This window comes from Procambarus clarkii, chromosome 27, assembly GCF_040958095.1.
Source record: "Procambarus clarkii isolate CNS0578487 chromosome 27, FALCON_Pclarkii_2.0, whole genome shotgun sequence".
NCBI lineage: Eukaryota > Metazoa > Arthropoda > Malacostraca > Decapoda > Cambaridae > Procambarus > Procambarus clarkii.
Genome location: NC_091176.1, coordinates 25,412,244 through 25,431,355, shown reverse-complemented (window position 1 = coordinate 25,431,355; position 19,112 = coordinate 25,412,244). Strand labels below are relative to the sequence as shown.

Genomic DNA, 19,112 nt, shown 5'->3' with positions numbered 1-19,112 from the left:
CCCTCATATACAGGGATACACACCCCCTCATATACAGGGATACACACCCCTCATATACAGGGATACACACCCCCTCATATACAGGGATACACACCCCCTCATATACAGGGATACACCCCCCCCTCATATACAGGGATACACACACCCTCATATACAGGGATACATACCCCCTCATATACAGGGATACACCCCCTCATATACAGGGATACACCCCCCTCATATACAGGGATACACCCCCCTCATATACAGGGATACACACACACCCTCATATACAGGGATACACACCCCTCATATACAGGGATACACACCCCTCATATACAGGGATACACGCCCCTCATATACAGGGATACACACCCCCTCATATACAGGGATACACACCCCCTCATATACAGGGATACACACCCCCTCATATACAGGGATACACACCCCCTCATATACAGGGATACACCCCCCCTCATATACAGGGATACACACACCCTCATATACAGGGATACACACCCCCTCATATACAGGGATACACCCCCTCATATACAGGGATACACCCCCCTCATATACAGGGATACACCCCCCTCATATACAGGGATACACACACACCCTCATATACAGGGATACACCACCCTCATATACAGGGATACACCCCCCTCATATACAGGGATACACACACACCCTCATATTCAGGGATACACCCCCCTCATATACAGGGATTCACCCCCCCCCCCCTCATATACAGAGATACATACACCTAGTATACACAGCCAGGACCCAGGAAGCGAGGAGAGTGTAGTGAGAGGGAGCCCATACATAAATGTACGTAACTATTAATCTCATTTATTCCTATCAGTTAGCAATGGCCTCCAGCTCTTGGGTTCCTCCTCTAGGCAGGCTGATATTCCTATTAGCCAGGATAAACAAAAATATTCGTATCTCTACCCTTATTTATCAAAGTATTTACTAAAATGGTTTCCCCTTGTACACTTTAAAAATACCAATCAATATGTGTGCTTTAATTTGCTTATTGTCTGGATGAAAGTTAGTTAATTATTATAGTCTGGATAAACCCTGTGGGGTTTATAAACGTTGGGAGGATGTTGAATAACCGCGGACCTCTGATGTTTATACAGTGTTCTCTGATTGTGCCTATGGCACCTCTGCTCTTCACTGGTTCTATTCTGCATTTTCTTCCATATCGTTTACTCCAGTATGTTGTTATTTTACTGTGTAGATTTGGGCCCTGGCCCTCCAGTATTTCCACCTGTATATTATATGATATCTCTCTCGTCTCCTTTCTAGTGAGTACATTTGGAGAGCTTTGAGACGATCCCAATAATTTAGGTGCTTTATTGCGTCAATGTATGTCGTATATGTTCTCTCTATTCCCTCTATTTCAGCAATCTCTCCTGCTCTGAAGAGGGAAGTGAGTACTGAGCAGTACTGAAGACGGGACAATACAAGTGATTTGTATAGTACAACCATTGTGATGGGATCTTTGAATTTGAAAGTTCTCTTAGTCCATCTGATCATTTTTCTGTCTGACGCAATATTTGCTTGGCTATGCTCCCTAAACGTTAGGTCGTCAGACATCATTATTCCCAAATCCTTTACATGTTGCTTTCCTGCTATGGGGCACATTTGAGTATGTTTTGTACCCTGTATTATGTTTAAGGTCCTCATTTGGTCTCACCCCTGAGACACTTCACTACCCCTGAGACACGCCAACTCAACTTTCACTAGGGGTTTCTCTAGGGACAACATAGCAATAGACGTCGCTTAAGAATAGTGTAATATATTCTTTGAATTGTTTACTGCTTCTTAAGGTTACGAACAGGGAACTTGTTGGGAGTTCTTGGCGCACAAGTTCAGTTTGTTTGTAATGTCTGGGGGAAGAACTTGAGTATTTAACATTAAGCCTTGACATGGTCATGTGAGCTGTACAGTGCTGATAAGGCCGTCATTCTAGTGGCTCTGTCACACCTTCTTGCGAGCAGATGTACACTTATGTCAGGTTATATGAGGCATCTGGCCCAGCGAGGACGACTGAGTGGGCACAGTGCTGCACATGAACACCCACTACAGGGCAGGTGCGATCTGTGTCCTCGTACCCTGTGTCTTCGTACCCTGTGTCTTCGTACCCTGTGTCTTTGTACCCTGTGTCTTCGTACCCTGTGTCTTTGTACCCTGTGTCTTCGTACCCTGTGTCTTCGTACCCTGGGTCCTCGTGCCCTGGGTCCTCGTGCCCTGGGGCCTCGTGCCCTGGGTCCTCGTGCCCTGGGTCCTTCCTGCAGCTGGGCGAGCAACTTCGAATTGGGCGCCAAAGTTATCGGAGAACACAAAGAAGTGTGTTCCCTGTGATGGGACCTTCAAGTCTCCGGGTGTGACATGACAGGTGTGGCGTGACGTGTGACATGACAGGTGTGGCGTGACGTGTGACATGACAGGTGTGGCGTGACAGGGGTGTGTGGCGGGTGTGTGCTAGCAGGGGAAAGTGTGGTTGTGGAGTAAGGGGTATGGTGCCTTGTACTCACTTGTCAGGGGCGAGGTGAAGGAGGGATTCCTTCCGTCTGGTACTCGCTGGGAGGCGCCTGCCACTCTCCAACCCTACACAGGAAATGAGTGTGCGTGCGTTGGGCCTCGGTGGAGGTAGGTAGCACGCGGCGCGCGCGAGTGTGTGTGTGTGTGTGTGTGTGAGGGAGGGTAGAGAGAGAGTGTGTGTGTGTGCGCGCGGTTGTTGCTGGACGCGGGCACCACCTACAGTGACGACCCGACTCCTACGGCATCCCTTATAAACCTGTCCCCTCAAGCTCCGCCCAGCCGGGGCCTCCGCCACACCAAACCCCGTCTGCGTGGGTGTCTGTCTGTCTCTCTGTCTGTCTGTGCGTGCGTACGAGTGCGCACTTTCATCCATTCGATGCATACAAAATTGTCACATACATTTCGACATACATTGCTCGATTTTTTATTTTTTTCAACGCCACCTCAACCAATCCATATTTATAGACCTCGAATTAATTTGACTTTTAGTCTTGCTTCCAAAGGAATGTATCACTTTCAATCGGGGCCGATCACTCACGCTTGACACACCTGGCTGTTGCAGTTAGCACTACACACACACATACCTTCTTTACTAGTGACGCGGGGGTGTATAGTCAATACTAACTTGGGCGTGGTAATAACGAAGTCACTAACGCGATATAAACACAGACCGCTTACCTGTGTATCGTTATCGTTGCTCTTGTTGACAACGATATTGGTGCCGTTATCCCATCATTCACAAGATATACGAAGTAGCAGTAGTAGCAGTAGTCGTGTTAGGTAGTAGTAGTAGTAGTAGTATTACCAGTAGTGGTAGAAGTAGTAATAGGAGTATAAGTTCAACGTCAATAGTAGTAGTGATAGTAAAAAGTGTAGATGTACCACTAGTATCAGAAATTGTAAGTGTCGCAACATTAGCAGTATAAACAGTAAGTGTAGCAGTGGGAGTAACAGTCGGAGAAGCAGTGTACTAACAGTAGTAATACTGTGTACTGTTAGTTGAATTTGTAACAAAAATCATATCAATAGTTAACAGTTCAATAATTAACAATATCTTTGGCACTGTAACTAATAGATAACTAACACCATGTAAACACAACCTTCCCTTACCCACTGGGTCAGCACACAATCCTCGGCGTGTCTCCATAACGATAAAACACAAACCGGAAGGGATGGGCTCAGTGGCACAAAAAGACCGAAGGGCTAAAAGGATGGAGCAATTTTAGTCTGTCTATTATCCTTTAGGCGCAAGAGTAACTACACAAGCCGCATTAAACTGCCATCCTGATCATTCGAACACTCAATCCACTCCACACCATACGGGGAAGCTGTGGAAGCTGTCTCCACGGAGACGGGCGGAGTATGAGGAAGCTGTCTCCATGGAGACGGGAGAAGTATGAGGAAGCTGTCTTCACGGAGATAGGAGTATGATGAAGATGTCTTCACGGAGAAAAGAGTATGAGGAAGCTGTTTCCTCGGAGACGGGAGGAGCATGAGGAAGCTGTCTTCAAGGAGACAGGCGTATGAGGAAGCTGTCTCCACGGAGACAGGAGTATAAGGAAGCTGTCTCCACGGAGACGGGAGGAGTATGAGGAAGCTGTCTCCATGGAGACAGGAGGAGTATAAGGAAGCTGCCTTCAATGAGACAGGAGTATGAGGAAGCTGTCTCCATGAAGATGGGAGGAATATGAGGAAGCTGTCTCCACGGAGACGGGAGGAGCATGAGAAAGCTGTCTTCACTGAAACAGGACTATGAGGAAGCTGTCTCCACGAAAACAGGAGTATAAGGAAGCTGCCTTTACTGAGACAGGAGTATGAGGAAGCTACCTCCATGGAAACAGAAGGAGTATGAGGAAGCTGTCTTCACGGAGACAGGAGAATGAGGAAGCTGTCTTCACGGAGACAGGAGAATGAGAAAGCTGTCTTCACGGAGAAAGGAGAAGGAGGAAGCTGTCTTCAAGGAGACAGGATTATGAGGAAGCTGTCTCCACGGAGACTGGAGTAGTATGAGGAAGCTGTTTTCTCGGAGACGGGCGGAGTATGAGGAAGCTGTCTCCATGGAGACAGGCGGAGTATGAGGAAGCTGTCTTCAATGAGACAGGAGTATGAGGAAGCTGTCTCCATGCAGACGGTAGTCGTATGAAGAAGCTGTCTCCACGGAGACGGGCGGAGTATTAGGAAGCTGTCTTCACTGAGACAGGATTTTGAGGAAGCTGTCTCCATGGAGACGGTGTATTAAGAGGAAGCTGTCTCCACGGAGACAGGAGTATGAGGAAGCTGTCTTCACGGAGCTTCCTCCAGGAGTAGGAGGAAGCTTTCTCCATGGAGATGGGCGGAGTATGAGGAAACTGTCTGAGCGGAATCGGGTGGAGTATGAGGAAGCTGTCTGCAGGGAGACGGAATAGTAAGAGGAAGCTGTCTCCACAGAGAGGGAATAGTAAGAGGAAGCTGTCTCAACGGAGACGGGAGGAGTATGAGGAAGCTGTCTTCACTGAGACAGGAGTATGAGGAAACTGTCTCCACGGTGACAGGAGTATGAGGAAGCTGTCTCCACTTGGTCATCCAGAGATGTGATCTGTTCATGGGATTTTCTGTCCGAAATTATTATGAATAGAGCCCTCACTGAGCCTTCTCTCACCATCCTGTGAAGACCTCGTTGTCTCTCCTCACCATCCTGTGAAGACCTCGTTGTCTCTCCTCACCATCCTGTGAAGACCTCGTTGTCTCTCCTCACCATCCTGTGAAGACCTCGTTGTCTTTCCTCACCATCCTGTGAAGACCTCGTTGTCTCTCCTCACCATCCTGTGAAGACCTCGTTGTCTTTCCTCACCATCCTGTGAAGACCTCGTTGTCTTTCCTCACCATCCTGTGAAGACCTCGTTGTCTTTCCTCACCATCCTGTGAAGACCTCGTTGTCTTTCCTCACCATCCTGTGAAGACCTCGTTGTCTTTCCTCACCATCCTGTGAAGACCTCGTTGTCTTTCCTCACCATCCTGTGAAGACCTCGTTGTCTTTCCTCACCATCCTGTGAAGACCACGCTGTCTTTCCTCACCATCCTGTGAAGAGGTTCTCTCCGTGAAATGAGTTATGAATGTGAAGTGGTTTCTGTCACAACACGGCAACAACTCAACCGATATTGTGGCTCACTTTACACTTTACACGTGCTCCATATTTTCTCCGCATCAGGGGGGAAGATAATGAAGAAAATGGACTTTATATATATATATATATATATATATATATATATATATATATATATATATATATATATATATAAAGTCCATTTATATATATATATATTTATATATATATGACAATGTCAGACCACGAAGGAAAAATGAAACAGGAAATTTCCTTAAGTACTTTCGTATATTAAATACATCTTCAGAAGGTCATTTTACAGATCGAGTGATGGGTATAAATAGGCAGGAGAGAGTGGTGAAGTAAGGTGAGGTACAATACTTGGACAACGCAGAAGGCCCATTGGCCCATCAGATGCACCCAATTGGCCCATCCGATGTAGCCCAATGGCCCATCTGATACAGCAGACATACAAGCATAATACATAGGTAATTATAACAAAGAGGTAAATATATACAATAAATTAGTGAGACAAATGTTTTTCAATGATTCTACTTAAATCGCCCTTTAGCTGATCTATTAGAAATGGATCTAAGTTATATAGACCACTGCTAATATTCAAATTACTTTCTTTGGTGATCTGTATCAAAGCGGATTCAATTATGTTTCTGTTATAGGTGCTTTTACAATTTGTTATTGAAGACGCACTCTCCCAATCAATTTGGTGAGCTTTTTCTGACAAATGCACAAACAAAGCATTAGACAATTGGCCATGTCTTACAGAGTATTTATGTTGCGATATTCTACATTTTAAATCTTTAGATGTTTGCCCGACATAGAACTTATTACATTCCTTACAAGGTATTTTATAAATGACGCAATTATCACTACGAGGGCTGTTCCTTACTAATAGCTTACCAACAGTGTTTTCGTAGCTAAACATTACATCTATATTAAAAAGTTTCAAGGCCTTGACAATATTCTCAAACCCAGAGAAATATGGTAAACATAACACATTCTTTGGGCGAGTCCTTTCACTGCATACATTAACTTAGATCCATTTCTAATAGATCAGCTAAAGGGCGATTTAAGTAGAATCATTGAAAAACATTTGTCTCACTAATTTATTGTATATATTTACCTCTTTGTTATAATTACCTATGTATTATGCTTGTATGTCTGCTGTATCAGATGGGCCATTGGGCTACATCGGATGGGCCAATTGGGTGCATCTGATGGGCCAATGGGCCTTCTGCGTTGTCCAAGTATTGTACCTCACCTTACTTCACCACTCTCTCCTGCCTATTTATACCCATCACTCGATCTGTAAAATGACCTTCTGAAGATGTATTTAATATACGAAAGTACTTAAGGAAATTTCCTGTTTCATTTTTCCTTCGTGGTCTGACATTGTCACATTCTTAATCACGTGTTTATTTTCGTGATATACACTCTTATATATATATATATATATATATATATATATATATATATATATATATATATATATATATATATATATATATATATATGCGGAAAATCCACAGAGAAATATGAAATGAGGTGGACACCTCATTTCATATTTCTCTGTGGATTTTCGGCATAAAATGATCAGTGTTTTGTGATCGTCAATTGCATATATATATATATATATATATATATATATATATATATATATATATATATATATATATATATATATATATATATATATATATATATATGTCGTACCTAGTAGCCAGAATGCACTTTTTGGCCTACTATGCAAGGCCTGATTTGCCTAATAAGCCAAGTTTTCCTGAATTAATATATTTTCTCTAATTTTTTTCTTATGAAATGATAAAGTTACCAATTTCATTATGTATGAGGTCAATTTTTTCTTATTGGAGTTAAATTTAAAGTAGATATATGACCGAACCTAACCAACCCTACCTAACCTAACCCAACCTATCTTTATAGGTTAGGTTAGGTTAGGTAGCCGAAAAAGTTAGGTTAGGTTAGGTTAGGTAGGTTATGTTGTCGAAAAACAATCAATTCATGAAAACTTGGCTTATTAGGCAAATCGGGCCTTGCATAGTAGGCTGAGAAGTGCGTTCTGGCTACTAGGTACGACATATGTATATATATATATATATATATATATATATATATATATATATATATATATATATATATATATATATATATATATATATATATATATATATATATATACATCTCTCGGAATCCTTCACACGTGTACTCCAAAATACAAACAGCTCCCGACAGAATCAATAAACCCCTAAGCACACTTATCCTTGGCATAGCGACAGTCCTATTTTCACAGGACGATAAAATTTGTAAATTTGTTTGTGGTCAGCCTCAGCTTGGAGGAGAACACCCCGAGGGTCAGATGGTACATTGATATATTGGCTTAGAAAGTTTTTCATTGTTGCTTTTATTAGGTTAGCTCTCCATGTAGCTGTGTCCACACCAGCCTGTCTATATTCCTAGTCTATCTGGCCGTGGTTGAAATCACCTGTAATTAAGAGTTCAGATCCGTTTCTGCTTGCAACTAACGAAGTTTTATTAAGATATTAAAAGTTCTTTGTGATTTCCTGTCTGTCGCCGTCTGTCAGTTTGTGAAGTATTATCACATCACAATGTCTATCGTATTGGGTCCGACCATTGTTATGATGCCTCTCACTTAGCAACTAAGTCTTTCACAGTCTCCAATTACCATATCACTGCGTTTCCCAGACCCTGGCTCGTCACAAGGGGTCACTCCTACTCCTGGCTCGTCACAAGGGGTCACTCCTACTCCTGGCTCGTCACAAGGGGTCACTCCTACTCCTGGTCTCTCATTATCATATGGTCGTTCTCGGAAATTCTTCTTTTGCTGTTTATTCCTTGACCTCGCTTGCCTTGTTTATAATATTATTTACTTGTGATCATATGATAGTGAGCGTAGGAGGGGGGGGGGAGGGGGGATCAAGTGAGGCGGCAGATATCACTCACGTCTCACTCATGTGCTCTCCTCCATCCACTTGTCTCTCACACTGGTGAAGGCCACGTTCCCGACTGACAGCCGGGACCCAAGAACGTAAGTTTATCCCAGACAAGTATGACTACAACTAGGCGATTAATCACCACTAGCCACTTTCCTCTCAAAACTCATTACTCACCACTCTCACTCATCATCACGGAGCTCATGATTAACTCAATCGGCAATCATCATTTTTATACTCCGGTCCGTGTTGCTGATACCACCCCCCCCCCCCTCCTCCCCTATTCACCGGCATCCCCACCCCCGTCACCCCTATTCTCTAGCCTTTTCCTAAAGCTCTATACACCCTTGAGTTTCGCTGCTGACTGCATTATGGGCAAACTTTTTAAAAATTGCGAAAAATTGAAGTTGTTGGCAGTGCACAATGCATCCTTCCTGCGGGCCTTAACAGCCCCAGCACACTGTGAGAGACGAGTTTATAATACTGCCTGTAGCTTGTATGCCCGCCTCCACCCCCCTTCCCCCTTACCTTTCCATTGCTGAGCTCCTGTCTCCTGACTTGCGTATCCACCCTCGTTGCTGCCTTCTCCATTCTGGTTTACCTTTCTTCTCTTGATCTATGGGGGTTGAGGCTGCCTTCCTCTACTTCGTGTCTCCTGTCCCAGCTTTCAGGGCTGTCTTCCCTATTCTGGGTTGCTTTTCTTCGCTAAAGCTGTTTATTTACATCTCCATCAGCCTAGCCCATTGCTTGTCTCCGTCTGTCTGTCTCCTCCTTCCCAATTACCTTCTCCTGGGATGCCTTCCCACTCTTGATCTGCCGTCCCCTTCTCCGGCTGCCTCCCTGCTCTCCCGACACTCAGGCTGGGGTTAACTAGCGTGTAATTAAGGTCTTATTAGCACTGATTGTAAGACATTTTAATTGGAGTCTGGCTGCTGTTGAGTGATGACAGAAGGGCATCGTATGTCTTGCCGACAGAATCGATACACAGAAGGGTATCTGAACTTACATAAAAGAGCCAGGATCAAGTAAAAGTGGATGAACTAAGAGGTGGAGAAGCAGTAAGTCAATTACACAGCATCCAAAGCCATGACTGCAGTTGCGTCTTGGAGTAGCATCGGGGCGGTAGTCTGTGTATTCCCGGGTAATTATCAAGGTAATCATCAAGGTAATCACGCACAGAGAATGATGAGGAAGTGTGAGCTGTGTTCAGAGGAAGTTTCCAGGAAGTTTTTGACAATATGGAAACTGAAGGGTAGAAAAGACGCAACATTGCCAGTTGACGCGACTGACCGAGGCAGAGTTGACTCCCACAAGAACTAAGGCAACAACGAGGCTTGATGGATGTGGTCAACTCTATCATCCCAGTGGACGCCTCGCCATGGACACGGCAACAGATAGTTGAAGTAGTTTGAAAATATGAAAACAATGTGATTCAAACTGTCCATTAAGTTTATTTTGAAACTAATCCTTGTTAACTTACTCCGCGGATTTGTACCTATTTTCTCCGACCTATTGTTTACCTGTTTAAATCAAATGAATAATTTAATTCATGAGTGTGTTTATAAATGATATATTTTACAGAAATATTAAGTACATATTCATTTGCATATCAAATAGTCATAATAATAACGTAATATAAAACCATAATTATATCTACTGTATATCTATAAATCTCTTGTCTGGGAGCCAGAGACTTTGCATGGTGACTGGTGAGACGGGGGAGGTGAAGCGACTGACGTAGGCGGGACAAGCTAGGTGCCTTTGCCATCCATAACAAAGGTCGGCTTCCATTGGTACCCCCAGGAAGCTGAAAGGTGGATAGTGAGTTCCATAGACTGCCATCCTACAAACAACCTTGTAAGATAAAACACTCCTTTGTATGGATACCATCACACATAAATATAACCCATCATAATGAGACAGACATTGCAGCCAAATCAGCGTGCAACAAAGATGAAGTTGAATTAGATCTAGGTATCCCCATCTCTACTGTCAAAACTAAATTGGTCCAAACACTCAGGTCTGATAGAAAAGAAATTACTGACTCCCAACGACCTGAAACCATTAGTTTGAAAAAGTATGATTTGTTCAGATCTGAAACCTATACCTATGGGTATCACAAAACGTCCACCAGACTGTGCGACACGGTGGTTGCCAGGATCAGGTTGGGTGACCGTTACACTACATCACCGAATGCCCAGTTATTAGACCTTTCAGACCAGTTGGCATGAGGTACCCGGAGCTTTGCAATTACTGTATTCACTCTCGTGTTCGTGATGATATCCTCATAGTGCACCCAAAATTTGCTAGTGCAGGCTACTGTATGACTAACCATCCTGCGAGATGGGGACTTTTAGTATCACTGCTGCCTTATTCACTCTTGTGTTGATGATATCCTCATAATGCTCCCAGAGTCTGCCAGTGCAGACTACTTATCACATGCCTCTGTATGACAAACCGTCCTGTGTGATGGGGATTTTTTAGCATCACGTAGCTAGCTTTGTGACACACTCTGTACTCCACTTCATATAGTCTAGGGCAGCTGCACAAATGTAGGTGTACCAAATATATTAATAAAAAAGTAAGATAAACAACACAAGATTTACCCTGGTGTTCATGATCAACTGTACAGTACAGCTGAGGGAGGCGGGGCGACCACCTTCAGGGAAACCCAAAAAATTAATATGTACAGGGACCTAGAATGTTGTTATAGGTTAGTGCCCATAGGCTCCAAGACCCTGGGCGCCTGTATATATATATATATATATATATATATATATATATATATATATATATATATATATATATATATATATATATATATATACACCCACATGAGCCACAGAGACGTTAGAAGGAACTTTTTCAGTGTCAGAGTAGTTAACGGATGGAATGCATTAGGAAGTGATGTGGTGGAGGCTGACTCCATACACAGTTTCAAATGTAGATATGATAGAGCCCAGTAGCCTCAGGAATCTGTACACCAGTTGATTGACAGTTGAGAGGCGGGACCAAAGAGCCAAACCTCAACCCCCAGCAAGCACAACTAGGTGAATACAAATAAGTGAGTACACACACACACACACGCACACACAAACAGGCACAGACACCCCTTAACATCAATTCACCACTTATATCAAACACATAAAGCGCTCCTAAAACCCCACCATAAACACAAGAGAGGGAACATGAATTTTCAGCACTGCTGGCGGAGACCCGCTGAATGTTGCGTTATCTGCACCCTCACGCATTATGTTCCGCAGGAAGGTGTGTGAGCACTGTGTGGGTGTGGTGTGTAGGTGTGGTGTGTGGGTGTGGTGTGTGGGTGTGGTGTGTGGGTGTGGGTGTGTGAGAATCAGACCGGTACCTGTGAACCTTCCACACGGTGTGAACGACATGTTAACACCGCCGTAGGATGAAGGAGGGAACGTCTTGCTTGACGAAGTTAGTAGAGTTCAATGGCTCGCTGACGGCCATAACGCAGGAGAGCAACACGTGGGCAGAGTTTGCCACCTTTAACTACCAGGCAGTTGCCCTTTTTGCACAGTTTTGAACAAAATACTCGTACGAGAAATTGAGAACCAATCAGGAGCAACTTAAACGGTGCTAAGTTGGGTAAGTGATTTGTTAGTGGACAGGAAACAGGTGATTGCGGCTAGAAGAGTAGCTGCCACTTCTGAGTGGCTGCCACTTCTGAGTGGCTGCCACTTCTGAGTGGCTGCCACTTCTGAGTGGTTGCCAGCAGCTGAGTGGCTGCCACTTCTGAGTGGCTGCCACTTCTGAGTGGTTGCCAGCAGCTGAGTGGTTGCCACTTCTGAGTGGCTGCCACTTCTGAGTGGTTGCCAGCAGCTGAGTAGCTGCCGCTGCTCCTAAGTGGCTGCCACTTCTTCAGAGTAGCAGCCACTGGACTTTCATGCCACTCAGTGGTATGAAAGTGGAAATAAATAAAGAGGGGGAGTACTTCAAGTGTGTGAACTAACAGTAGTTGGTGGTATGTGTCAGCGACCTGGGCGAGCATGTTGCAGTGTTGAGATCAATGCTTGTGGGTGACGCTAACTCCTACGGAAGGTCGGGAACAAATGTCTTAATGGATACTCTGAGAAATGGCTAATGGACCTATAACCTGAACAAATGCAGCTTAATTAGATTTTGGGAAAGGAAGAGGCGGAAAAAAAAGATAACAATGATAAAAGATAACAATGATACAAGATAACAATGATAAAAGAAGGGGAGACGTCTTCCTCAATCAGAGATGATGAAGATGGTGAGAGGTGACGTCACACGCCACCTTACCCTGACCACACATGTCAATAATAACATCAGCGGCCAGGTAAGCTGAGCACGAGGAGGAAACCTTTAGCCGGGATGGATAGATCACTTGGAAGGGATAGGAGAAGAAGGAGCATGGTACTAGGGGGTCACGCACAGCAATAATGCCCAACCACTTGAACCATCGGGGATTCGAGCGCCAACATACAGCTTCCAAGAACACAGTTAATGAGGCAGAGAACGGAGGCAGGTGAGGCCCAGGAACCACCTGAAGGAGAAGCAACTTCTCGGATCGGAAAATGTGAGAGAACAGTAAGGTGGGCATCATGCCCAACTTACCACATAACGATGCTTAAATGCAGTCTTCAGATGGCTTGCTAGCCATGTAGAGGCTCGGGGAAGACAGGTCCTGGGGCCAGGAGCCCAGGGCTAGGAGCCCCGGGCCAGGAGCCCCGGCCAGGAGCCCCGGCCAGGAGCCCCGGGCCAGGAGCCCCCGGCCAGGAGCCCCCGGCCAGGAGCCCAGGCCAGGAGCCCCGGGCCAGGAGCCCCCAGCCAGGAGCCCCGGGCCAGGAGCCCCCGGCCAGGAGCCCAGGCCAGGAGCCCCGGGCCAGGAGCCCCCAGCCAGGAGCCCCGGGCCAGGAGCCCCCGGCCAGGAGCCCCGGGCCAGGAGCCCCCGGCCAGAAGCCCCGGGCCAGGAGCCCCCGGCCAGGAACCCCGGGCCAGGAGCCCCCGGTCAGGAGCCCCGGGCCAGGAGCCCCCGGCCAGGAGCCCCGGGCCAGGAGCCCCGGGCCAGGAGCCCCCGGCCAGGAGCCCCCGGCCAGGAGCCCCGGCCAGGAGCCCCGGTCAGGAGCCCCGGGCCAGGAGCCCCGGGCCAGGAGCCCCCGGCCAGGAGCCCCGGCCAGGAGCCACGGGAGGCGACACAACTCCTGTGTATGTAAGTATGACGATGTGTCTCACTCCTCCCTAACATCATATACCTGCTGGGAAATATAAAGAAAAGGTATTTAGGACATTGTGTAATGTTTGGACATTCGTGTCCAAACACGAGGACACGTGTCTGATACGAACCCAAGTCCATCGTCAGAGCACGGAGCAGTGACGTCAACACCATCTGTGAGTCCGCTCCCGAAACCCCCACTAAATGGACGACGCCACTTAGTAGTGACAAGACTATACCAGCCAGAAATGCTAGATTCTTGTCCTAGTCGGCTCGTGAGGTAGCCGGTGCTGCAACCCGTTCTTGCAAATTTAATAAGTCAATATTGACTTATTAGTTGCGTGCATAGGTGACATACTAAACATAATAGTTTCCCTTGAAAAGCTTCATAGAAAACACAGACCTTACCTAACCTACTTAGTATGTTAAAATAAGCATCTTATAGCTTCGTAATTACAATTGTTACTTAACCTATTATAGGTATAGGTTAGGTAATAATTGTAATTACGAAGCAATAAGATGCTTATCTTAACATACTAAGTAGGTTAGGTAAGGTCGGTGTTTTCTATGAAGCTTTTCAAGGGAAACTATTATGTTAAGTATGTCACCTATGCACATATTTAATAAGTCAATATTGAGTTATTAAATTTGCGAGAACGGGTTGGGTGCTGACCTCTGGTGAGATGGCGCTTAGACAATGAGCGCCATCTATGGAGCAAAAAGGTGTACGTTTGTGGCTAAGCCAGTAAGTGATGTTTCCTAGTGGTCCCCATGTAGTATCCCAGTGTACTGATGACGTGTCTGTATTCACAGAGTCAACGTAGGGCTGCTATGATGTAAGAAGAGTCAGTCTACCCCAGGCAGCCAAGGTTTCTACACCAGTCTGCTTTACAGAAGCCGGACGTGAACTGTAGAGTGTTCAACTGCCTGCCACTGGCAGTGACGGGATTCGCCGTACCCGGGGACGTACGGTTGTCCCTTCCCTTTTGGAAGGGACAACCGACTCTGGTGACGAAAGAGGAGAGTAACCAGCGAGTTACACGAAGCTCCTGCCTAGGGCTCGCAACCCTAGTATTCGCTCGTGAAGTGGCCTAACAGCGTGAGGCTGATTGGTACCTGCCAGCACCAGGCTGGACTGTGGTTGTGGGCCTTCACGAAGAGGCACTTCGTGGGATTGTGGCTTGGCTGGCCCGTGACCAGGGTAGACTCATTGTTTCCTGATACTTGCTGAGAGTAGTACCACGGATGGAGAAACTCGGTACAGGACTGCACGGATTGAGCTTCGCTGAGCGTTCAGTGTCTTCAGAGAGAGACGATGATGTACATAGTATAGTAATACTTCTATTTAAGACTTGTGTGTGTATATATATATATGGTGATGGGAAGAATAATTATATATGGTTAAAGTGACGAACTGGTGTATTTAATGTACCTCCCTCTTTTGTTTTGCTTGCATTACTGATCTCGCCCCCTTGAAAGCCACTACTAACTTGGGGCCGGATACCAGAACTTTCGTACCACCTGAAAAGAACCCGCTTGCGTCCCATTGTGGCCGTAACCGTGTCAATGACACGAAACAATGTTGGGACATTGTGTAATGTTTGCGAGATACACTCCATGTATGGGAGGTAACACTCCAGGTATGGGAAGTGTGGGCGATGTTAAAGCAATAATTTAAAATAATCAGAGCAGCCCTCCAGGTGTGGTGGAGGTAGCACATGGCACCATTGTTTACATAATTACACTTCAGGTGTGCGTGTATTGCTTGTGGCAGCAGCTGTGTATTTAAGCATAATTAATACAGCGGACATGAATATTAAGTGTGTACATATATACATATCGAATTATAGGACAGATAAATACACAAGCTCCAGCATTGCATATTGTCTCCCTTATTGCCATGTATAGTGTTCACTGTGAATGATGACTGTGCAGGCCCGGAACACAGGAAGAACAAAGTCAGGGGATTAAAGGCCTTAATGGCAGAGAAGGGTTATATGAATGAAGTGTGTGTTAAACTAGCCTCAATATGAACGATACTTGTACTCCAACACAGGTCATCTTGCCTCTGGCTCGAGACATCCTCGACACCGTTAGTACTTAGTACCATCACCACATCTGCGTAAATGTTACCCCTCCATACTTAGCCTGCCCAAAACTCACCACTAATTATATATATATAATATATATATATATATATATATATATATATATATATATATATATATATATATATATATATATATATATATATATATATGTGTGTGTGTGTGTATATCACGAAAATAAACACGTGATTAAGAATGTGACAATGTCAGACCACGGAGGAAAAATGAAACAGGAAATTTCCTTAAGTACTTTCGTATATTAAATACATCTTCAGAAGGTCATTTTACAGATCGAGTGATGGGTATAAATAGGCAGGAAGGAGTGGTGAAGTAAGGTGAGGTACAATACTTGGACAACGCAGACGGCCCATTGGCCCATCAGATGCACCCAATTGGCACATCCGATGTAGCCCAATGGCCCATCTGATACAGCAGACATACAAGCATAATATATAGGTAATTATAACATAAAGAAGTAAATATATACAATAAATTAGTGAGACAAATGTTTTTCAATGATTCTACTTAAATCGCCCTTTAGCTGATCTATTAGAAATGGATCTAAGTTATATAGACCACTGCTAATATTCAAATTACTTTCTTTGGTGATCTGTATCAAAGCAGATTCAATTATGTTTCTGTTATAGGTGCTTTTACAATTTGTTATTGAAGAAGCACTCTCCCAATCAATTTGATGAGCTTTTTCTGACAAATGCACAAACAAAGCATTAGACAATTGGCCATGTCTTACAGAGTATTTATGTTGCGATATTCTACATTTTAAATCTTTAGATGTTTGCCCGACATAGAACTTGTTACATGATATATATGGTATATATATATATATATATATATATATATATATATATATATATATATATATATATATATATATATATATATATATATATATATATATATATATATATATATTATATTATATATATATATATATATATATATATATATATATATATATATATATATATATATATATATATATATATATATATATTATATATATATATATATATATATATATATATATATATATATATATATATATATATATAATTAGTAGAGTGATTACTAGACGCAGAAGAGGTGTAACTAACCAAAGTCAAGAGTCCACCAGCCCAGCTCACTCTACCATACATTACAAGTAAAGTATAACTGCCTCCTGCAACTCTCTGGATTCCCGAGTCATGGATTTATGCTCGAGCCTTCTCCCTGGACGCCGTAGGGGGACTAACTTTAAAGAGTACATCGCATTCAATTATAGCTTTGTGTGTAATAAATTGCATTGATTTAATAGTGTTTAGTGGAATTTTCCCCCAATTTTTTATTCTTATTAATGGTCATTAAGATCCTGTGTTTTTGTACTATAAGCCCACGTGTTCTTGTAAGCACCCTTATTGAGTCGGTATATTCTCTCTTGGTAAATTAACTAAACTACATTTCAAAGTAAATTTATCCCTCCTTTTCAATAATCAGAAATCTACATACTGGGATTTATGTGGCAATTGGCTGGTCCTTTCCCGCAGTCAATTAGCGTAATTACAGAAACTCTTGGGATGAGTGGTGGCAGCGTTTTTAGTCTCTAGTGAATTGCTTGTAACTGATGAGTAGAGTGTCCTTGTTTTGTGGTACCTTGGTGATCAAACGCCCAGGTTACAAGTGGTGGACTGAGGTTACAGTAAGGATAAAATAGTGTATAACAGAACTGTTAATTAACGGAGAGGTAATAACCAAAAGTAAGGTAATTAGTCTGGGTACCGTTACAACCATGACGTGGCCCAGTCTCCACAGGTGCATTGTTACATCCACGGTACTGTGGTATACTGTTATATATATGTATATAAATAGTAATATATAATATATAATAATATATACCAGCTGTACCCGGCCACGCGTTGCTGAGCCACAGCAACCTTCCCCTGTCCCCCAGTCCTCCCCACCATTCCCCCTGCCCCGTCCCCTCTTCCTCCCAACCATTCCTCACTTCCCCGTCCCCTCGTCCTCCCCCACTATTCTCCCCCCTCCTCGTCCCTTTGTCCTCCCCACCATCTCTCACTCCCCCATCCCCTCGTTCTTTCCACCATCCCCCACTCCTCTGTCCTCCTTGTCCTATCAACTCTACTCCATTCCCCTGCCCCCACGTCCCCACCATCCCCAACTCCCCTGTCCTCCCCACTATTACCCCCTCCCGTGTCCCCTCGTCCTCCCCAACATTCCCCACTCCCTCGTTTGATGCATTCCCAAAAGATCTAATGTTCCCATCAGAAAATTGGGAACATCAAATGATCTGATGTTCCCATCACTGAAATATAAGAAAAACAATTAAAAAAAATGAAATGAAAAAACAGAAAAAATGAAAAAATAAACTATACTCAGGAAATGAACGGATGGTAAACAACACAGCTCAAGTCCAACTCAATGTCACACAAAATAATTAAATCAAAATGAAAATCAATCGAAATCTATGAAAATTCAATTTATCAATGCAATCAGAAACATTGAAATGGAATCGTAACATATTTAGTATAGCGTGTGTTGCTCTTACATACAACAGATGGTGCTGTTTAAAAAAAAAAAAATGTTTTTTTCTGTCACAGATGAGGCATGCATATAGTAGGAATATAAAAACATGAGCCTATTCGAATGCAACCTTGTGTCAAAATTTCAAAGCAATCGGTAAAGAGGTTTCGAAGATTGAACCCATACTGCCAGGAGAACTATGCAACTGGTGTACAGAAGACCTTAACCACTCGACCATCATTGACCGTACAAAAGATGATGATAGCCGAGGCTATTTGTCCATCATCCTGACGGCATTTTGATGGTAATCTTGGGCATAGTTAGTTGGACTTGATGGGTTCGAGTCACTTCTGGGGTGTGGAGTTTTCAGTTGCATATATGCCTGGGGACCAATAAGGCTTGTTCGCATTCGTGTTGCTCACGTGGCCCCACAAAATGAGGTGATTTGATAAAATAACTGTCAAAGATTATCATTAAAGTGCCGTCGGGATGATGGGCAAATACCCTCGGCTACCATCATCTTTTGTATGGTCAATGACGGTCGAGTGGTTATGGTCTCCTGTACACCAGTTGCATAGTGCTCCTGGAAGTATGGGTTCAAGTCACTTCTGGGGGGTGTGGAGTTTTCAGTTGCATATATGCCTGGGGACCATTTAGGCTT

General features: G+C 44.0%; 2 protein-coding genes across 4 annotated transcripts in view; both read right to left on the bottom strand.

Moving 5' to 3' along the window:
• Positions 1-2,763, bottom strand: part of Mip (Myoinhibiting peptide precursor) — a 139,295-nt gene extending 136,532 nt beyond the window's left edge. For all 3 annotated transcript variants that reach the window (XM_069332463.1, XM_069332465.1, XM_069332464.1), the window contains exon 1: positions 2,523-2,763. The gene's annotated coding sequence lies outside the window, so the exon portion shown is untranslated. The remainder of the gene's footprint in view (positions 1-2,522) is intronic.
• LOC138369207 (uncharacterized) overlaps positions 1-19,112 on the bottom strand; it is a 42,675-nt gene that overhangs the window by 18,552 nt on the left and 5,011 nt on the right. The window lies entirely within an intron of this gene.